This window comes from Leptonotus elevatus, chromosome 2, assembly GCF_054856555.1.
Source record: "Leptonotus elevatus isolate MCC_2025b chromosome 2, RoL_Lele_1.0, whole genome shotgun sequence".
Lineage (NCBI taxonomy): Eukaryota > Metazoa > Chordata > Actinopteri > Syngnathiformes > Syngnathidae > Leptonotus > Leptonotus elevatus.
In genome coordinates this window covers 21,681,271-21,702,466 of record NC_141240.1, presented here as the reverse complement: position 1 = coordinate 21,702,466, position 21,196 = coordinate 21,681,271, and the positions used below count along the sequence as shown (strand labels likewise).

The 21,196-nt window shown below is 41.8% G+C and overlaps 17 non-coding genes across 17 annotated transcripts; 16 read left to right on the top strand and 1 right to left on the bottom strand.

The window, feature by feature from the left end:
• Positions 1-6,201: 6,201 nt before the first annotated feature.
• On the top strand, positions 6,202-6,283 carry trnal-aag (transfer RNA leucine (anticodon AAG)). The gene has a single exon. It is a non-coding gene; the product is annotated as a tRNA-Leu (tRNA).
• A 646-nt stretch (positions 6,284-6,929) lies between these two features.
• trnal-uag (transfer RNA leucine (anticodon UAG)) lies at positions 6,930-7,011 on the top strand. Its single transcript has one exon. It is a non-coding gene; the product is annotated as a tRNA-Leu (tRNA).
• A 245-nt stretch (positions 7,012-7,256) lies between these two features.
• Positions 7,257-7,338, top strand: trnal-aag (transfer RNA leucine (anticodon AAG)). Its single transcript has one exon. It is a non-coding gene; the product is annotated as a tRNA-Leu (tRNA).
• A 645-nt stretch (positions 7,339-7,983) lies between these two features.
• On the top strand, positions 7,984-8,065 carry trnal-uag (transfer RNA leucine (anticodon UAG)). The gene has a single exon. It is a non-coding gene; the product is annotated as a tRNA-Leu (tRNA).
• Positions 8,066-8,739: 674 nt separating this feature from the next.
• Positions 8,740-8,811, bottom strand: trnal-caa (transfer RNA leucine (anticodon CAA)). The gene has a single exon. It is a non-coding gene; the product is annotated as a tRNA-Leu (tRNA).
• A 436-nt stretch (positions 8,812-9,247) lies between these two features.
• On the top strand, positions 9,248-9,329 carry trnal-uag (transfer RNA leucine (anticodon UAG)). The gene has a single exon. It is a non-coding gene; the product is annotated as a tRNA-Leu (tRNA).
• Positions 9,330-10,302: 973 nt separating this feature from the next.
• Positions 10,303-10,384, top strand: trnal-uag (transfer RNA leucine (anticodon UAG)). The gene has a single exon. It is a non-coding gene; the product is annotated as a tRNA-Leu (tRNA).
• Positions 10,385-10,629: 245 nt separating this feature from the next.
• trnal-aag (transfer RNA leucine (anticodon AAG)) lies at positions 10,630-10,711 on the top strand. Its single transcript has one exon. It is a non-coding gene; the product is annotated as a tRNA-Leu (tRNA).
• Positions 10,712-12,297: 1,586 nt separating this feature from the next.
• On the top strand, positions 12,298-12,379 carry trnal-aag (transfer RNA leucine (anticodon AAG)). Its single transcript has one exon. It is a non-coding gene; the product is annotated as a tRNA-Leu (tRNA).
• A 645-nt stretch (positions 12,380-13,024) lies between these two features.
• trnal-uag (transfer RNA leucine (anticodon UAG)) lies at positions 13,025-13,106 on the top strand. The gene has a single exon. It is a non-coding gene; the product is annotated as a tRNA-Leu (tRNA).
• A 246-nt stretch (positions 13,107-13,352) lies between these two features.
• On the top strand, positions 13,353-13,434 carry trnal-aag (transfer RNA leucine (anticodon AAG)). Its single transcript has one exon. It is a non-coding gene; the product is annotated as a tRNA-Leu (tRNA).
• A 3,037-nt stretch (positions 13,435-16,471) lies between these two features.
• Positions 16,472-16,553, top strand: trnal-uag (transfer RNA leucine (anticodon UAG)). The gene has a single exon. It is a non-coding gene; the product is annotated as a tRNA-Leu (tRNA).
• Positions 16,554-16,798: 245 nt separating this feature from the next.
• Positions 16,799-16,880, top strand: trnal-aag (transfer RNA leucine (anticodon AAG)). Its single transcript has one exon. It is a non-coding gene; the product is annotated as a tRNA-Leu (tRNA).
• Positions 16,881-17,525: 645 nt separating this feature from the next.
• Positions 17,526-17,607, top strand: trnal-uag (transfer RNA leucine (anticodon UAG)). Its single transcript has one exon. It is a non-coding gene; the product is annotated as a tRNA-Leu (tRNA).
• A 1,025-nt stretch (positions 17,608-18,632) lies between these two features.
• Positions 18,633-18,714, top strand: trnal-uag (transfer RNA leucine (anticodon UAG)). The gene has a single exon. It is a non-coding gene; the product is annotated as a tRNA-Leu (tRNA).
• Positions 18,715-18,959: 245 nt separating this feature from the next.
• Positions 18,960-19,041, top strand: trnal-aag (transfer RNA leucine (anticodon AAG)). Its single transcript has one exon. It is a non-coding gene; the product is annotated as a tRNA-Leu (tRNA).
• A 645-nt stretch (positions 19,042-19,686) lies between these two features.
• Positions 19,687-19,768, top strand: trnal-uag (transfer RNA leucine (anticodon UAG)). The gene has a single exon. It is a non-coding gene; the product is annotated as a tRNA-Leu (tRNA).
• Positions 19,769-21,196: the final 1,428 nt, after the last annotated feature.

Genomic DNA, 21,196 nt, shown 5'->3' with positions numbered 1-21,196 from the left:
GAGGAGGAAGGGCGACGAGGGAGAGGGGACAGGGAGGCGGAGGACGGGCGGGGAGAGGCGAGGAGGGAGAGGCAGCAAGGGGGAGGAAGGGGGAGGGGAGAGGGAACCACCGGGCACCCCGGCGGCCCACAGGCCCCGAACCGCGTCGCCGGGCCCAGAGCGACGGACCGCGCCGGAACGGCGCCGCCCCCGACACCAGGGAAAGCCCCGCAACGCAGCACCCCCCAAGAGACCCATGGAACGGCCAAGACGCAGCCGCCACCCAGCAGCCAACAGAGGGGCAGACCCGCCCACTCCCCGCCAGGGGGGACAGCACCCACAGAATTAACCCACTGGCATGCCGTGAATCCGAATATCAACCGCTGGTGCCCATCGGAGGTGAATCCGCTCGATCCCGCTGGCAGCAGCCGGGTTCCTGACTATAGAAACACAACCATTAGTTACAAATTGCCTAATACAGAAACATCAATGCAAGTTATAACGCTGCTGTGGCTCTCGCTAACAGGCAGAATTAAAATCCAAGTTTAGGTTAAAAAATTCTATATACGTAGACCATGTTTCTTTAAATTTTGACATTTGGTTTTTATTTGAGGCAGATATTTTTTCCATTAAAATATGATTTATGAGGAGGTTAGACCATTGGTCGATATTCAAAGTTTGTTTATTTTTCCAGTTAACAAGAATTGTTTTTTTTGCGATAGTAAGGGCTACAAGTATAGATTGAAATTGTTTATGTGGTAAGTCAATTGTTGTTAAGTCACCTAGCAAACACAAGTTTGGAGAGAACGGTATCCTACAGTCCAAGACAGCGGAAAGTTTTTCTAAGACTTTAGTCCAGAAACACATAACCGGAGTACATAACCATAAAGCATGAAAATAAGTGTCTGTAGTGTTTTGTAAACACTGGAGACAAATGTCGGAGTCTGAGAGTCCCATTTTCTTCATCATATATTGAGTAATGTATGTTCTATGAATAATTTTATATTGGATAAGTTGTAAATTTGTGTGTTTTGTCATTTTAAAAACATTTTCACAAACTTGAATCCAAAAGACAGATTCCGGAGCTATAGACAAGTCTGTTTCCCATTTCGAGATGGGTAAAGACGTTTTATCAGTATATGAAAGTAACTTATATATTTTTGAGAGTTTTTTTGTTGTTGTCGGAGAAAGCTTGGTAATATCTTTAGCTAAAACAGGCGGTTGGAGCGTACCCTGGAGTGTTGGAATTTGTTTCTTTATCATACTTTTAACTTGCAAATAATGTAAAAAGTTTCCGTTTTTTATTTTATATTTTTGGAGCAAGGATGTATATGATATAAACATATTATCTGAGAAGAGATGGTGGAGATGTGTAATTCCTTTCTGCTCCCACACATTCAAATAAAACGATTGGTTGTTAATTTGAAAGTCGGGGTTATGCCATAGGGGAGAAAGCCCGCTGGGCTCCACTTGGGCTTTTGTCATTTCTAGTGCCTTCCACCAGGCAGTCAGGGTGGCGGAAATCATTGGATTTTTAAAGCAGTTATGGCGCTTAATCGATGTTGTAATAAAGAGTAAATCTAGGAGTCTGAGGTTATTACAATCCTTCTGTTCTAGTTCCAGCCAACAGTTAGTATCTCTATTGGGTTGTGCCCATAAAATAATATATTGTAGCTGGTTGGCTATATAATAGTGCATAAAATTTGGTGCCTCTAGACCTCCTTTGGATTTATTTTTCTGAAGAGTAGATAGACTAATCTTTGCTTCTTTTTTTTTCCAGTAAAATTTTGTAACGGCTGAGTCCAACAACTGGAACCAGTTAGCCGTAGGTTTAAATGGAATCATTGAGAAAAAATAGTTTATTTTGGGTAAAACTTTCATTTTAATAGTGGCTATTCGTCCTATTAGAGAAATAGGAAGATTATTCCAGCGCTCCAAGTCACTATAAATGCTATCCAGAAGTGGAGTGAAATTTAAATTAACTAAATCAGTTAATTTAGGTGAGATTTTTATGCCTAAGTATTTTAAATTACCTATAGGAAATGAGTAGTATGGGTCCTGGCTTGCAGGGTTCCATGAATTTTCTGTAATAGGTAGAAGTGTTGATTTTGTCCAGTTAATAGAATAGTCTGATAACTGTGAGAATTTAGTTATTAAGTTAAATACTTCCCCTAATGAAATAGCAGGCTTTTCTAAATAAAGTAAAATATCATCGGCATATAGATTAATTTTATGTTCTGTTACCCCAGAGTGAATTCCTTGAATCATTCTTTCCTGGCGTATGGCTAATGCAAGCGGTTCAATAAATATTGCAAATAATAAAGGCGACAGTGGGCATCCCTGTCTTGTGCCTCTCTGTAGAGTAAAACTCTTAGATATAATCCCATTAGTAGTAACAGTAGCTTTAGGAGAATCATATAATACTGACACCCAGTGAATAAATGACTTCCCAAAGCCAAATTTATTTAAAACAGCAAAGAGGAAGGACCAGTTAACTTTATCAAAAGCTTTTTCTGCATCCAATGATATAATAACTGCCTTTTTATCATGCCGCTGTGACATACTAATAAGGTTAAAGAGCCTTCTAATATTATTAGTAGAGTGACGCTCTTTAATAAAGCCTGTTTGGTCGCTATGAATGATTGTCGGGATTACTGTTTCTAATCTAGATGTAAAAGCCTTAGTGATAATTTTAATATCAGTGTTAATTAGTGAAATCGGACGGTAACTTGATGGAAGGGTGGGGTCTTTTTCTGGCTTTAATAAAAGTTTAATTGCTGCTGTATTCATGTGTGGGCGTATGTGACCATTAGTTTTAATTTCTGTTACTACTCTTAAGAATAGTGGAGCAAGCATTGACCAGAAGTGCTTTAAAAATATAGCCGGATAACCATCCGGGCCGGGTGCTTTGCCATTTGGCATACTATCTAGAGCACTGTACAACTCGTTTATAGTAAGTGGTGCATCTAACATATCTTTATATTCAGTAGTTACCTGAGGTATACTTAAGCTACTGAGGAATGCCTCAATATGCTCTGGGTTAGGTTTATTAGTTTCTGAGTATAAGTTGTGATAATAATTATAAAAAATTTGATTAATTTCTTCTGGTGATTGTGTACATTCACCAGTTGTACCTTTAATAGCCGTTATAAGCGATTTTTCCCGATTACGTTGAAGTTGGTTTGCAAGAAATTTACCTGATTTGTTATTATATTCAAAGTTGTTGTATCTCAATTGTTGTATTATAAACTGTCTTTTTAGTTAACATATCGTCTAACTGTATTTTTGTATTTTGTAAGTCAGTCCATATTTGGTTATTTGGGTTTATTGCGTACTCATCCGTCAGTTGTTTAATTTTATCTTCCAAGTCTTTTTCTAATTTTTGATCCTGTTTCTTTTTATAAGATGAATATGATATAATTTTACCTCTAATTACTGCTTTCCCGGCTTCCCAGAGAAGAGCTGGAGATAGGTCTGGAGAGTCATTTATTTCCAAAAAGTCTGCCCATTCTTTTCTTATAATTTTGTCAAATTCTGCGTCGTTTAGTAGTGAGATGTTAAAACGCCATGTAGGTGGTGGTTTAAAGGTATAATCAACTTGTAGGGAAAGGGAGACTGGTGCATGGTCGCTAATAATAATAGGATGTATTTTTGTAACGGTTTTATCAGCAATAGAATTATTTGTAAGAAAAAAATCAATTCTTGAAAAGGACCGGTGCACAGCGGAAAAGAAGGTAAATTCCTTCTTATTTGGGTTTTTAAGTCTCCAGCTGTCGACGAGGCCAAAGTCATCCATATATTCCCCTATTACTTTTGTGGATTGTGATCGCCTTATACATGTTGTTTTATTAGAACGATCTATTAATGGATTTAAGGTTGTGTTAAAGTCTCCTCCAATAATAATAGTAGAGTTCGCTGCTAATTCAAACAGCTTAGAGAAAAATTCATGGAAAAAAGCCGGATCATCATTATTAGGGGCATATAAATTACCGAATGTATATATTTTATTAAATATAGTCACCTGAATAATAATGTATCGGCCCTCTGGGTCTGTTATTGTATTATTTAGAGTAAAGAGTAAATTCTTATGTATGAGTATACAGACTCCCCTTTGTCTACTGTTATAAGGGGCAGAGTACGCTTGGCTAAAATTTTTATCAATAAGTAATTTTTCTTCAGATTTTTGTAGGTGGGTTTCTTGTAGGAGGCAAATATCTGCTTTTAATTTTAAGAGATTGTCTAAAGTTTTTATTCTTTTTGCCTGTGAGCGAGCGCCACAAACATTCCAGGAAACCAGAACTAATTTATGCATACAAATAATATAAACACAGTCCTATGTATATATCTGTATAGGCCATTTGCCACCACTGGCATGTTATAGGATAGAATCAAAGTGGTTAGGTGATTTATATAGTTTGTATAAAATATGAGGTAACGTATAAGGTAACATGTAAGGTAATGTGTAAGGTAACGTGTAAGGTAACGTGTAAGGTAACGTGTAAGGTAACGTGTAAGGTAACGTGTAAGGTAACGTGTAAGTAAATAAAACAGTGCAAAAACGAGTAGGGCGGTGAAAGTGAAGGAAATTAACAGGGGATTAAACATAACAATACACCAGTAACCCCAGCGAGATTTATTTTTATTTTTTTTATAAATATACTTTAGATATAGTTGTGTATTAATATTATATTTATAATATAGCCTAAACATAATAAGTATTCATGTTTTTGGTTTTATAACCACATATACAGTATATGTATACACCTAGTAATCAAACTAAGTTTAGTTCCACCAATGCTAATTAGAACAGTCAGGGAGTGGAATTGGGGTTCCGGAATAGTTGGCCATCGATATATAACTTATCAACGGCTATCGTAGTCCGTTTACCCTCCTGCCTATTTTGTTTCATTATAGGAAACAGTACCTTTCGCCGCTCATTGATCTCTCTCGGGAATTGATCATTCATTCCAAATGAGGTCCCTTTAAGCTCCCGTCCTTTACTTTTAACAAATAATTTCTGTTTAAAATGCTCAAACTTGGCAATAATAGGACGGGGTTTGTTGCCTCTACGGGCTCCAAGCCGATGTACCCGGTCAAAAGAGATGTTATTTACCGTCTCCTGAGGAATTTTTAATGAATTCGTCATAATTTTTTTTATCTCAACCTCTGGGTTATCAGAGGTATTCTCAGATATACCTGAGAATATTAAATTCTCCCGCATACTACGGGATTGTACATCTAAAACTGTTTCTTTTAGCGTTTTATTCTCTTTTTTCATAGTTTCCAGCTCGGCTGAAACAGCCGTGAGTGTAGAATGTAACTCGGCATTTTCCTGTTTAAGGACACTTACCTGCTGACTGATGAATTCCATGCTTACTTTTAATTCTTTGACGTCCTCGAGGATGAGGCCGAGGACGTCAAGTTTTTTATTTATGGACTCCAGCACACTGACCGAAACGTCCGTAGTGGTGGTGGTTAGGTCGTCCGTGTCCGTCGCTGAATCGTTTTTCCTCTTCTTCGAAGAAGGTTTCTTCGATGGTTTCTCGACGGAAGGATCCTCCATCGCGCAGCTGTAAAAATATCCGTCGATGAAACGTTCGAGGTCCTCCACGTTGGGTGGTATTTCAGATCTGCCGGATGAAAGAGAGAAGAGAAAAGGCAAGATATATGATGGTTAAATTTGGATTAGTTTAGTATAATAGAGCTAGTTCTATCTTAGCAGCAGGGCGCCGCCATGTTAGGGTTTCTGGTTTCGCTGTAGGTCTCGCGATAGTCACAGCATCTCGTGAGCGACTTCCTCTCCCTACTTGTACTCTCTTGTCGCCGAAGAAGAATTAGGTCTGACATTTCGCCAAGTATCAGAGCAGGCTTCAATACGTTATGCACAAGGCTAGGCAGGACAGCATGAACCTGGATGTTGATGTGGAAACCTATTTGTCCACCAAAAATGCGTCTCAGACCGCGACATGACTTAAATTGCGCACAAATTTCATTTCTGTTGATGGCCTTTAAGGTAGTGTGGCTGATTGGTTGAAGGCGCTGGATTTAGGTTAGCAAGCATGAGGTCCACAACCATTTGCCATTGGACGTTTCTGGTTGGTTTGAAGATAATTTACCTCTGATCCAAGCAGTCGTCATTACCTTATGCGCAAGGTTCGGTTGGACACCACTAACCTGGATGTTCTTGTGGAAATCTGATATTTTTACTAAAAACATTTTGCAGGTAGTGTGGCAGAGCGGTCAAAGTTGCTGGATTAAGGTTCCAGTATCTCAGGTGGCGTGGGTTCAAATCCCACCACTGCCAGTTCTTCCTTACAGTTTTGTTTGTAGCAAAGTATAGGAATTTGATTTACTGTTTGTGCTTTGTCCTCTTACCACCATTCCCGAAAATTTCTGTATTTTTGCCTTTCACACTAAGCGGGACTGACTATTTAATCAGTGACAACACAGAGAAATCAGACTAAGAATGGTGAAAGATGGCCCAAATTTCCAAAGTGAAGTAAATGAATTGAAGAAGGGGTCAAATCCCTCGGCCACAGCCAATGAGTAGACAATTTTTAACTTCACATGATTAACCTTCAAAATAACTACTTGGTAGAAATTCAACAACATCCTAGACTTAGGATTGTGCTACTAAATAACCAGGTCAAGATAGCAGAGGATGGTTTCGATCCATCGACCTCTGGGTTATGGGCCCAGCACGCTTCCGCTGCGCCACTCTGCTACTGTAGTGGTACTTGTTGGCCTGTACTCTCTTGTAGCTGAAGACGAATTAGGTCTGACATTTCGCCATGGATCAGAGCAGGCTTCATTACGTTATGCACAAGGCTAGGCAGGACAGCATGAAACTAGATTTTGGTCTGGAAACCTATTTGCCCGCCAAGTCTGCACCTCAAAACGCAACATTACTTAAATTGCCCAAAATTTTCCTTTCTGTTAATGGTTTCTAAGGTAGTGTGGCCGAGTGGTCGAAGGCGCTGGATTTAGGCTCCAGTCTCTTAGGAGGCGTGGGTTCAAATCCCACCAATGCCAGTTCTGTGACAATTGAAGTAGTATCCTACAATTTCTTTGGATGACTTTAGACAATATGCTTATTTTACTATGCTAACAAGCATGAGGTCCACAACTGTTTGCCATTGGACATTTCTGGTTGGCTTGAAGATAATTTACCTCTGATCCAAGCAGGCGTCATTACCTTATGCGCAAGGTTTTGTTGGACACCACTAACCTGGATGTTCTTTAGGAAACCTGATATTTATGCTAAACAAAGATTTGCAGGTAGTGTGGCCGAGCGGTCAAAGGCGCTGGATTAAGGCTCCAGTCTCTCAGGAGGCGTGGGTTCAAATCCCACCACTGCCAGTTCATCCTTACAGTTTTGTTTGTAGCAAAGTATAGGAATTTGATTTTCTGTTTGTGTTTTGTCCTCTTACCACCATTCCCGAAATTTCAGTATTTTTGCCTTTCACACTAAGCCGGACTGACTACTTAATCAGTGACAACACAGAGAAATCAGACTAAGAATGGTGAAAGATGGCCCAATTTTCCAAAGTGAAGTAAATGAATTGAAGAAGGGGTCAATTCCCTCGGCCACAGCCACTGAGTAGACAATTTTTAACTTCACATGATTAACCTTCAAAAGAACTACTTGGTAAAAGTTCAACAAGGTCTTAGACTTAGGATTGTGCTACTAAATAACCAGGTGAAGATAGCAGAGGATGGTTTCGATCCATCAACCTCTGGGTTATGGGCCCAGCACGCTTCCGCTGCGCCACTCTGCTACAGTAGTGATACTTGTTTGCCTGTACTCTCTTGTAGCTAAAGAAGAATTAGGTCTGACATTTCGCCATGGATCAGAGCAGAATTCATTACGTTATGCACAAGGCTAGGCAGGACAGCATGAACCTGGATTTTGGTGTGGAAACCTATTTGCCCGCCAAGTTTGCACCTCAAAACGCAACATTACTTAAATTGCCCAAAATGTTCCTTTCTGTAAATGGCTTCTAAGGTAGTGTGGCCGAGTGGTCGAAGGCGCTGGATTTAGGCTCCAGTCTCTTAGGAGGCGTCGGTTCAAATCCCACCACTGCCAGTTCCGTGACAATCGAAGTAGTATCCTACTTTTTCTGTGGATGACTTTAGACAATATGCTTATTTTACTATGCTAACAAGCATGAGGTCCACAACTGTTTGCCATTGGACGTTTCTGGTTGGCTTGAAGATAATTTACCTCTTATCCAAGCAGGCGTCATTACCTTATGCGCAAGGTTTTGTTGGACACCACTAACCTGGATGTTCTTGAGGAAACCTGATATTTATGCTAAACATGGATTTGCAGGTAGTGTGGTCGAGCGGTCAAAGGCGCTGTATTAAGGCTCCAGTCTCTCAGGAGGCGTGGGTTCAAATCCCAACACTGCCAGTTCATCCTTACAGTTTTGTTTGTAGCAAAGTATAGGAATTTGATTTTCTGTTTGTGTTTTGTCCTCTTACCACCATTCCCGAAATTTCAGTATTTTTGCCTTTCACACTAAGCCGGACTGACTACTTAATCAGTGACAACACAGAGAAATCAGACTAAGAATGGTGAAAGATGGCCCAATTTTCCAAAGTGAAGTAAATGAATTGAAGAAGGAGTCAATTCCCTCGGCCACAGACAATGAGTAGACAATTTTTAACTTCACATGATTAACCTTCAAAAGAACTACTTGGTAGAAGTTCAACAAGGTCTTAGACTTAGGATTGTGCTACTAAATAACCAGGTGAAGATAGCAGAGGATGGTTTCGATCCATCGACCTCTGGGTTTTGGGCCCAGCACGCTTCCGCTGCGCCACTCTGCTACTGTAGCAGTACTTGTTGGCTTGTACTCTCTTGTCGCTGAAGAAGAATTAGGTCTGACATTTCGCCAAGTATCAGAGCAGGCTTCAATACGTTATGCACAAGGCTAGGCAGGACAGCATGAACCTGGATGTTGATGTGGAAACCTATTTGTCCACCAAAAATGCGTCTCAGACCGCGACATGACTTAAATTGCCCACAAATTTCATTTCTGTTGATGGCCTTTAAGGTAGTGTGGCTGATTGGTTGAAGGCGCTGGATTTAGGTTAGCAAGCATGAGGTCCACAACCATTTGCCATTGGACGTTTCTGGTTGGTTTGAAGATAATTTACCTCTGATCCAAGCAGTCGTCATTACCTTATGCGCAAGGTTCGGTTGGACACCACTAACCTGGATGTTCTTGTGGAAATCTGATATTTTTACTAAAAACATTTTGCAGGTAGTGTGGCAGAGCGGTCAAAGTCGCTGGATTTAGGCTCCAGTCTCTTAGGAGGCGTGGGTTCAAATCCCACCACTGCCAGTTCTGTGACAATCGAAGTAGTATCCTACAATTTCTTTGGATGACTTTAGACAATATGCTTATTTTACTATGCTAACAAGCATGAGGTCCACAACTGTTTGCCATTGGACGTTTCTGGTTGGCTTGAAGATAATTTACCTCTGATCCAAGCAGGCGTCATTACCTTATGCGCAAGGTTTTGTTGGACACCACTAACCTGGATGTTCTTGAGGAAACCTGATATTTATGCTAAACACAGATTTACAGGTAGTGTGGCAGAGCGGTCAAAGTTGCTGGATTAAGGTTCCAGTATCTCAGGTGGCATGGGTTCAAATCCCACCACTGCCAGTTCTTCCTTACAGTTTTGTTTGTAGCAAAGTATAGGAATTTGATTTACTGTTTGTGCTTTGTCCTCTTACCACCATTCCCGAAAATTTCTGTATTTTTGCCTTTCACACTAAGCGGGACTGACTATTTAATCAGTGACAACACAGAGAAATCAGACTAAGAATGGTGAAAGATGAACCAAATTTCCAAAGTGAAGTAAATGAATTGAAGAAGGGGTCAAATCCCTCGGCCACAGCCAATGAGTAGACAATTTTTAACTTCACATGATTAACCTTCAAAAGAACTACTTGGTAGAAATTCAACAACATCCTAGACTTAGGATTGTGCTACTAAATAACCAGGTCAAGATAGCAGAGGATGGTTTCGATCCATCGACCTCTGGGTTATGGGCCCAGCACGCTTCCGCTGCGCCACTCTGCTACTGTAGTGGTACTTGTTGGCCTGTACTCTCTTGTAGCTGAAGACGAATTAGGTCTGACATTTCACCATGGATCAGAGCAGGCTTCATTACGTTATGCACAAGGCTAGGCAGGACAGCATGAAACTAGATTTTGGTCTGGAAACCTATTTGCCCGCCAAGTCTGCACCTCAAAACGCAACATTACTTAAATTGCCCAAAATGTTCCTTTCTGTTAATGGTTTCTAAGGTAGTGTGGCCGAGTGGTCGAAGGCGCTGGATTTAGGCTCCAGTCTCTTAGGAGGCGTGGGTTCAAATCCCACCACTGCCAGTTCTGTGACAATCGAAGTAGTATCCTACAATTTCTGTGGATGACTTTAGACAATATGCTTATTTTACTATGCTAACAAGCATGAGGTCCACAACTGTTTGCCATTGGACATTTCTGGTTGGCTTGAAGATAATTTACCTCTGATCCAAGCAGGCGTCATTACCTTATGCGCAAGGTTTTGTTGGACACCACTAACCTGGATGTTCTTGAGGAAACCTGATATTTATGCTAAACACAGATTTACAGGTAGTGTGGCCGAGCGGTCAAAGGCGCTGGATTAAGGCTCCAGTCTCTCAGGAGGCGTGGGTTCAAATCCCACCACTGCCAGTTCATCCTTACAGTTTTGTTTGTAGCAAAGTATAGGAATTTGATTTTCTGTTTGTGTTTTGTCCTCTTACCACCATTCCCGAAATTTCTGTATTTTTGCCTTTCACACTAAGCCGGACTGACTACTTAATCAGTGACAACACAGAGAAATCAGACTAAGAATGGTGAAAGATGGCCCAAATTTCCAAAGTGAAGTAAATGAATTGAAGAAGGGGTCAATTCCCTCGGCCACAGCCAATGAGTAGACAATTTTTAACTTCACATGATTAACCTTCAAAAGAACTACTTGGTAGAAGTTCAACAAGGTCTTAGACTTAGAATTGTGCTACTAAATAACCAGGTGAAGATAGCAGAGGACGGTTTCGATCCATCTACCTCTGGTTTATGGGCCCAGCACGCTTCCGCTGCGCCACTCTGCTACTGTAGTGATACTTGTTGGCTTGTACTCTCTTGTTGCTGAAGAATAATTAGGTCTGACATTTCGCCAAGTATCAGAGCAGGCTTCAATACGTTATGCACAAGGCTAGGCAGGACAGCATGAACCTGGATTTTGGTCTGGAAACCTATTTGCCCGCCAAGTCTGCACCTCAAAACGCAACATTACTTAAATTGCCCAAAGTTTTCCTTTCTGTTAATGACGTCTAAGGTAGTGTGGCCTATTCGTTGAAGGCGCTGGATTTAGGCTCCAGTGTCTCAGGCAGCGTGGGTTCAAATCCCTCAACTGCCAGTTCTTCGTTACAGTTTTGTTTGTAGCAAAGTATAGGAATTTGATTTTCTGTTTGTGTTTTGACCTCTTACCACCATTCCCGAAATTTCAGTATTTTTGCATTTCACACTAAGCGGGACTGACTCCTTAATCAGTGACAACACAGAGAAATCAGACTAAGAATGGTGAAAGATGGCCCAAATTTCCAAAGTGAAGTAAATGAATTGAAGAAGGGGTCAGTCAAATCCCTCGGCCACAGCCAATCAGTAGACAATTTTTAACTTCACATGATTAACCTTCAAAATAACTACTTGGTAGAAGTTCAACAACATCCTAGACTGAGGATTGAGCTACTAAACAACCAGGTCGAGATAGCAGAGGATGGTTTCGATCCATCGACCTCTGGGTTATGGGCCCAGCACGCTTCCGCTGCGCCACTCTGCTGCAGTAGTAGTACTTGTTGGCCTGTACTCTCTTGTTGCTGAAGAAGAATTAGGTCTGGCATTTGGCCATGGATCAGAGCAGGCTTCATTACGTTATGCACAAGGCGAGGCAGGACAGCATGAACCTGGATGTTGGTGTGGCAACCCATTTGTCCACCAAAAATGCGTCTCAGACCGCAACATGACTTAAAGTGCCCAAAAATGTCATTTCTGTTGATGGCCTCTAAGGTAGTGTGGCCTATTGGTTGAAGGCGCTGGATTTAGGTTAGCAAGCATGAGGTCCACAACCATTTGCCAATGGACGTTTCTGGTTGCGTTGAAGATAATTTACCTCTGATCAAAGCAGAGGTCATTACCTTATGCGCAAGGTTTTGTTGGACACCAATAACCTGGATGTTCTTGTGGAAATCTGATATTTTTACTGAAAAAAAATTGCAGGTAGTGTGGCAGAGCGGTCAAAGTCGCTGGATTAAGACTCCAGTCTCTCAGGAGGCGTGGGTTCAAATCCCACCACTGCCAGTTCTTTCTTTCAGTTTTGTTTGTAGCAAAGTATAGGAATTTGATTTTCTGTTTGTGTTTTGTCCTCTTACCACCATTCCCGAAATTTCAGTATTTTTGCCTTTCACACTAAGCGGGACTGACTACTTAATCAGTGACAACACAGAGAAATCAGACTAAGAATGGTGAAAGATGGCCCAAATTTCCAAAGTGAAGTAAATGAATTGAAGAAGGGGTCAAATCCCTCGGCCACAGCCAATGAGTAGACAATTTTTAACTTCACATGATTAACCTTCAAAAGAACTACTTGGTAGAAGTTCAACAAGATCCTAAACTTAGGATTGTGCTACTAAATAACCAGGTCAAGATAGCAGAGGATGGTTTCGATCCATCGACCTCTGGGTTATGGGCCCAGCACTCTTCCGCTGCGCCACTCTGCTACTGTAGTGGTACTTGTTGGCCTGTACTCTCTTGTAGCTGAAGACGAATTAGGTCTGACATTTCGCCATGGATCAGAGCAGGCTTCATTACGTTATGCACAAGGCTAGGCAGGACAGCATGAACCTGGATTTTGGTCTGGAAACCTATTTGCCCGCCAAGTCTGCACCTCAAAACGCAACATTACTTAAATTGCCCAAAATGTTCCTTTCTGTTAATGGTTTCTAAGGTAGTGTGGCCGAGTGGTTGAAGGCGCTGGAATTAGGCTCCAGTCTCTTAGGAGGCGTGGGTTCAAATCCCACCACTGCCAGTTCTGTGACAATTGAAGTAGTATCCTACAATTTCTGTGGATGACTTTAGACAATATGCTTATTTTACTATGCTAACAAGCATGAGGTCCACAACTGTTTGCCATTGGACGTTTCTGGTTGGCTTGAAGATAATTTACCTCTGATCCAAGCAGGCGTCATTACCTTATGCGCAAGGTTTTGTTGGACACCACTAACCTGGATGTTCTTGAGGAAACCTGATATTATATGCTAAACACAGATTTGCAGGTAGTGTGGCCGAGCGGTCAAAGGCGCTGGATTAAGGCTCCAGTTTCTCAGGAGGCGTGGGTTCAAATCCCACCACTGCCAGTTCATCCTTACAGTTTTGTTTGTAGCAAAGTATAGGAATTTGATTTTCTGTTTGTGTTTTGTCCTCTTACCACCATTCCCGAAATTTCAGTATTTTTGCCTTTCACACTAAGCCGGACTGACTACTTAATGAGTGACAACACAGAGAAATCAGACTAAGAATGGTGAAAGATGGCCCAATTTTCCAAAGTGAAGTAAATGAATTGAAGAAGGGGTCAATTCCCTCGGCCTTAGCCAATGAGTAGACAATTTTTAACTTCACATGATTAACCTTCAAAAGAACTACTTGGTAGAAGTTCAACAAGGTCTTAGACTTAGGATTGAGCTACTAAATAACTAGGTGAAGATAGCAGAGGACGGTTTCGATCCATCGACCTCTGGGTTATGGGCCCAGCACGCTTCCGCTGCGCCACTCTGCTACTGTAGTGGCACTTGTTGGCTTGTACTCTCTTGTTGCTGAAGAAGAATTAGGTCTGACATTTCGCCAAGTATCAGAGCAGGCTTCATTACGTTATGCACAAGGCTAGGCAGGACAGCATGAACCTGGATGTTGATGTGGAAACCTATTTGTCCACCAAAAATGCGTCTCAGACCGCGACATGACTTAAATTGCCCACAAATTTAATTTCTGTTGATGGCCTTTAAGGTAGTGTGGCTGATTGGTTGAAGGCGCTGGATTTAGGTTAGCAAGTATGAGGTCCACAACCATTTGCCATTGGACGTTTCTGGTTGGTTTGAAGATAATTTACCTCTGATCCAAGCAGTCGTCATTACCTTATGCGCAAGGTTCGGTTGGACACCACTAACCTGGATGTTCTTATGGAAATCTGATATTTTTCCAAAAAATAATTTGCAGGTAGTGTGGCAGAGCGGTCAAAGTCGCTGAATTAAGGTTCCAGTACCTCAGGTGGCGTGGGTTCAAATCCCACCACTGCCAGTTTTTCCTTACAGTTTTGTTTGTAGCAAAGTATAGGAATTTGATTTACTGTTTGTGCTTTGTCCTCTTACCACCATTCCCGAAAATTTCTGTATTTTTGCCTTTCACACTAAGCGGGACTGACTATTTAATCAGTGACAACACAGAGAAATCAGACTAAGAATGGTGAAAGATGGCCCAAATTTTCAAAGTGAAGTAAATGAATTGAAGAAGGGGTCAAATCCCTCGGCCACAGCCAATGAGTAGACAATTTTTAACTTCACATGATTAACCTTCAAAATAACTACTTGGTAGAAATTCAACAACATCCTAGACTTAGGATTGTGCTACTAAATAACCAGGTCAAGATAGCAGAGGATGGTTTTGATCCATCGACCTCTGGGTTATGGGACCAGCACGCTTCCGCTGCGCCACTCTGCTACTGTAGTCGTATTTGTTGGCCTGTACTCTCTTGTAGCTGAAGACGAATTAAGTCTGACATTTCGCCATGGATCAGAGCAGGCTTCATTACGTTATGCACAAGGCTAGGCAGGACAGCATGAACCTGGATTTTGGTCTGGAAACCTATTTGCCCGCCAAGTCTGCAACTCAAAACGCAACATTACTTAAATTGCCCAAAGTTTTCCTTTCTGTTAATGGCGTCTAAGGTAGTGTGGCCTATTTGTTGAAGGCGCTGGATTTAAGCTCCAGTCTCTCAGGAGGTGTGGGTTCAAATCCCTCCACTGCCAGTTCTTCCTTACAGTTTTGTTTGTAGCAAAGTATAGGAATTTGATTTTCTGTTTGTGTTTTGACCTCTTACCACCATTCCCGAAATTTCAGTATTTTTGCCTTTCACACTAAGCGGGACTGACTACTTAATCAGTGACAACACAGAGAAATCAGACTAAGAATGGTGAAAGATGGCCCAATTTTCCAAAGTGAAGTAAATTAATTGAAGAAGGGGTCATATCCCTCGGCCAGAGCCAATGAGTAGACAATTTTTAACTTCACATGATTAACCTTCAAAATAACTACTTCGTAGAAGTTCAACAACATCTTAGATTTAGGATTGTGCTACTAAATAACCAAGTGAAGATAGCAGAGGTTGGTTTCAATCCATCGACCTCTGGGTTATGGGACCAGCACGCTTCCGCTGCGCCACTCTGCTACTGTAGTCGTATTTGTTGGCCTGTACTCTCTTGTAGCTGAAGACGAATTAAGTCTGACATTTCGCCATGGATCAGAGCAGGCTTCATTACGTTATGCACAAGGCTAGGCAGGACAGCATGAACCTGGATTTTGGTCTGGAAACCTATTTGCCCGCCAAGTCTGCAACTCAAAACGCAACATTACTTAAATTGCCCAAAGTTTTCCTTTCTGTTAATGGCGTCTAAGGTAGTGTGGCCTATTCGTTGAAGGCGCTGGATTTAAGCTCCAGTCTCTCAGGAGGTGTGGGTTCAAATCCCTCCACTGCCAGTTCTTCCTTACAGTTTTGTTTGTAGCAAAGTATAGGAATTTGATTTTCTGTTTGTGTTTTGACCTCTTACCACCATTCCCGAAATTTCAGTATTTTTGCCTTTCACACTAAGCGGGACTGACTACTTAATCAGTGACAACACAGAGAAATCAGACTAAGAATGGTGAAAGATGGCCCAATTTTCCAAAGTGAAGTAAATTAATTGAAGAAGGGGTCATATCCCTCGGCCAGAGCCAATGAGTAGACAATTTTTAACTTCACATGATTAACCTTCAAAATAACTACTTCGTAGAAGTTCAACAACATCTTAGATTTAGGATTGTGCTACTAAATAACCAAGTGAAGATAGCAGAGGTTGGTTTCAATCCATCAATCTCTGGGTTATGGGCCCAGCACGCTTCCGCTGCGCCACTCTGCTACAGTAGTGATACTTGTTTGCCTGTACTCTCTTGTAGCTAAAGAAGAATTAGGTCTGACATTTCGCCATGGATCAGAGCAGGCTTCATTACGTTATGCACAAGGCTAGGCAGAAAAGCATGAAACTAGATTTTGGTCTGGAAACCTATTTGCCCGCCAAGTTTGCACCTCAAAACGCAACATTACTTAAATTGCCCAAAATGTTCCTTTCTGTAAATGGCTTCTAAGGTAGTGTGGCCGAGTGGTCGAAGGCGCTGGATTTAGGCTCCAGTCTCTTAGGAGGCGTGGGTTCAAATCCCACCACTGCCAGTTCCGTGACAATCGAAGTAGTATCCTACTTTTTCTGTGGATGACTTTAGACAATATGCTTATTTTACTATGCTAACAAGCATGAGGTCCACAACTGTTTGCCATTGGACGTTTCTGGTTGGCTTGAAGATAATTTACCTCTTATCCAAGCAGGCGTCATTACCTTATGCGCAAGGTTTTGTTGGACACTACTAACCTGGATGTTTTTGAGGAAACCTTATATTTATGCTAAACACAGCTTTGCAGGTAGTGTGGCCGAGCGGTCAAAGGCGCTGGATTAAGGCTCCAGTCTCTCAGGAGGCGTGGGTTCAAATCCCAACACTGCCAGTTCTTCCTTACAGTTTTGTTTGTAGCAAAGTATAGGAATTAGATTTTCTGTTTGTGTTTTGTCCTCTTACCACCATTCCCGAAATTTCAGTATTTTTGCCTTTCACACTAAGCGGGACTGACTACTTAATCAGTGACAACACAGAGAAATCAGACTAAGAATGGTGAAAGATGGCCCAATTTTCCAAAGTGAAGTAAATTAATTGAAGAAGGGGTCATTACCCTCGGCCAGAGCCAATGAGTAGACAATTTTTAACTTCACATGATTAACCTTCAAAATAACTACTTGGTAGAAGTTCAACAAGGTCTTAGACTTAGGATTGTAATACTAAATAACCAGGTCAAGATAGCAGAGGATGGTTTCAATCCACCGACCTCTGGGTTATGGGCAAAGGACGCTTCCGCTGCACCACTCTGCTACTGTAGTCGTACTTGTTGGCCTGTACTCTCTTGTAGCTGAAGACGAATTAGGTCTGACATTTCGCCATGGATCAGAGCAGGCTTCATTACGTTATGCACAAGGCTAGGCAGAAAAGCATGAAACTAGATTTTGGTCTGGAAACCTATTTGCCCGCCAAGTCTGCACCTCAAAACGCAACATTACTTAAATTGCCCAAAATGTTCCTTTCTGTTAATGGTTTCTAAGGTAGTGTGGCCGAGTGGTCGAAGGCGCTGGATTTAGGCTCCAGTCTCTTAGGAGGCGTGGGTTCAAATCCCACCACTGCCAGTTCTGTGACAATCTAAGTAGTATCCTACAATTTCTGTGGATGACTTTAGACAATATGCTTATTTTACTATGCTAACAAGCATGAGGTCCACAACTGTTTGCCATTGGACGTTTCTGGTTGCCTTGAAGATAATTTACCTCTGATCCAAGCAGGCGTCATTACCTTATGCACAAGGCTAGGCAGGACAGCATGAAACTAGATTTTGGTCTGGAAACCTATTTGCCCGCCAAGTCTGCACCTCAAAACGCAACATTACTTAAATTGCCCAAAGTTTTCCTTTCTGTTAATGGCGTCTAAGGTAGTGTGGCCTATTCGTTGAAGGCGCTGGATTTAGGCTCCAGTCTCTCAGAAGGCGTGGGTTCAAATCCCTCCACTGCCAGTTCTTCCTTACAGTTTTGTTTGTAGCAAAGTATAGGAATTTGATTTTCTGTTTGTGTTTTGACCTCTTACCACCATTCCCGAAATTTCAGTATTTTTGCCTTTCACACTAAGCGGGACTGACTACTTAATCAGTGACAACACAGAGAAATCAGACTAAGAATGGTGAAAGATGGCCCAATTTTCCAAAGTGAAGTAAATTAATTGAAGAAGGGGTCATATCCCTCGGCCAGAGCCAATGAGTAGACAATTTTTAACTTCACATGATTAACCTTCAAAATAACTACTTCGTAGAAGTTCAACAACATCTTAGATTTAGGATTGTGCTACTAAATAACCAAGTGAAGATAGCAGAGGTTGGTTTCAATCCATCAATCTCTGGGTTATGGGCCCAGCACGCTTCCGCTGCGCCACTCTGCTACAGTAGTGATACTTGTTTGCCTGTACTCTCTTGTAGCTAAAGAAGAATTAGGTCTGACATTTCGCCATGGATCAGAGCAGGCTTCATTACGTTATGCACAAGGCTAGGCAGAAAAGCATGAAACTAGATTTTGGTCTGGAAACCTATTTGCCCGCCAAGTTTGCACCTCAAAACGCAACATTACTTAAATTGCCCAAAATGTTCCTTTCTGTAAATGGCTTCTAAGGTAGTGTGGCCGAGTGGTCGAAGGCGCTGGATTTAGGCTCCAGTCTCTTAGGAGGCGTGGGTTCAAATCCCACCACTGCCAGTTCCGTGACAATCGAAGTAGTATCCTACTTTTTCTGTGGATGACTTTAGACAATATGCTTATTTTACTATGCTAACAAGCATGAGGTCCACAACTGTTTGCCATTGGACGTTTCTGGTTGGCTTGAAGATAATTTACCTCTTATCCAAGCAGGCGTCATTACCTTATGCGCAAGGTTTTGTTGGACACTACTAACCTGGATGTTTTTGAGGAAACCTTATATTTATGCTAAACACAGCTTTGCAGGTAGTGTGGCCGAGCGGTCAAAGGCGCTGGATTAAGGCTCCAGTCTCTCAGGAGGCGTGGGTTCAAATCCCAACACTGCCAGTTCTTCCTTACAGTTTTGTTTGTAGCAAAGTATAGGAATTAGATTTTCTGTTTGTGTTTTGTCCTCTTACCACCATTCCCGAAATTTCAGTATTTTTGCCTTTCACACTAAGCGGGACTGACTACTTAATCAGTGACAACACAGAGAAATCAGACTAAGAATGGTGAAAGATGGCCCAATTTTCCAAAGTGAAGTAAATTAATTGAAGAAGGGGTCATTACCCTCGGCCAGAGCCAATGAGTAGACAATTTTTAACTTCACATGATTAACCTTCAAAATAACTACTTGGTAGAAGTTCAACAAGGTCTTAGACTTAGGATTGTAATACTAAATAACCAGGTCAAGATAGCAGAGGATGGTTTCAATCCACCGACCTCTGGGTTATGGGCAAAGGACGCTTCCGCTGCACCACTCTGCTACTGTAGTCGTACTTGTTGGCCTGTACTCTCTTGTAGCTGAAGACGAATTAGGTCTGACATTTCGCCATGGATCAGAGCAGGCTTCATTACGTTATGCACAAGGCTAGGCAGAAAAGCATGAAACTAGATTTTGGTCTGGAAACCTATTTGCCCGCCAAGTCTGCACCTCAAAACGCAACATTACTTAAATTGCCCAAAATGTTCCTTTCTGTTAATGGTTTCTAAGGTAGTGTGGCCGAGTGGTCGAAGGCGCTGGATTTAGGCTCCAGTCTCTTAGGAGGCGTGGGTTCAAATCCCACCACTGCCAGTTCTGTGACAATCTAAGTAGTATCCTACAATTTCTGTGGATGACTTTAGACAATATGCTTATTTTACTATGCTAACAAGCATGAGGTCCACAACTGTTTGCCATTGGACGTTTCTGGTTGCCTTGAAGATAATTTACCTCTGATCCAAGCAGGCGTCATTACCTTATGCACAAGGCTAGGCAGGACAGCATGAAACTAGATTTTGGTCTGGAAACCTATTTGCCCGCCAAGTCTGCACCTCAAAACGCAACATTACTTAAATTGCCCAAAGTTTTCCTTTCTGTTAATGGCGTCTAAGGTAGTGTGGCCTATTCGTTGAAGGCGCTGGATTTAGGCTCCAGTCTCTCAGAAGGCGTGGGTTCAAATCCCTCCACTGCCAGTTCTTCCTTACAGTTTTGTTTGTAGCAAAGTATAGGAATTAGATTTTCTGTTTGTGTTTTGACCTCTTACCACCATTCCCGAAATTTCAGTATTTTTGCATTTCACACTAAGCGGGACTGACAACTTAATCAGTGACAACACAGAGAAATCAGACTAAGAATGGTGAAAGATGGCCCAAATTTCCAAAGTGAAGTAAATGAATTGAAGAAGGGGTCAAATCCCTCGGTCACAGCCAATGAGTAGACAATTTTTAACTTCACATGATTAACCTTCAAAATAACTACTTGGTAGAAATTCAACAACATCCTAGACTTAGGATTGTGCTACTAAATAACCAGGTCAAGATAGCAGAGGATGGTTTCAATCCATCGACCTCTGGGTTATGGGCCCAGCACGCTTCCGCTGCGCCACTCTGCTACTGTAGTCGTACTTGTTGGCCTGTACTCTCTTGTTGCTGAAGAAGAATTAGGTCTGGCATTTGGCCATGGATCAGAGCAGGCTTCATTACGTTATGCACAAGGCGAGGCAGGACAGCATGAACCTGGATGTTGATGTGGAAACCTATTTGTCCACCAAAAATGCGTCTCAGACCGCGACATGACTTAAATTGCCCACAAATTTCATTTCTGTTAATGGCCTCTAAGGTAGTATGGCTGATTGGTTGAAGGCGCTGGATTTAGGTTAGCAAGCATGAGGTCCACTACCATTTGCCATTGGATGTTTCTGGTTGGCTTGAAGATAATTTACCTCTGATTCAAGCAGTCGTCATTATCTTATGCGCAAGGTTCGGTTGGACACCACTAACCTGGATGTTCTTGTGGAAATCTGATATTTTTACTAAAAGCAATTTGCAGGTAGTGTGGCAGAGCGGTCAAAGTCGCTAGATTAAGACTCCAGTCTCTCAGGAGGCGTGGGTTCAAATCCCACCACTGCCAGTTCTTCCTTTCAGTTTTGTTTGTAGCAAAGTATAGGAATTTGATTTTCTGTTTGTGTTTTGTCCTCTTACCACCATTCCCGAAATTTCAGTATTTTTGCCTTTCACACTA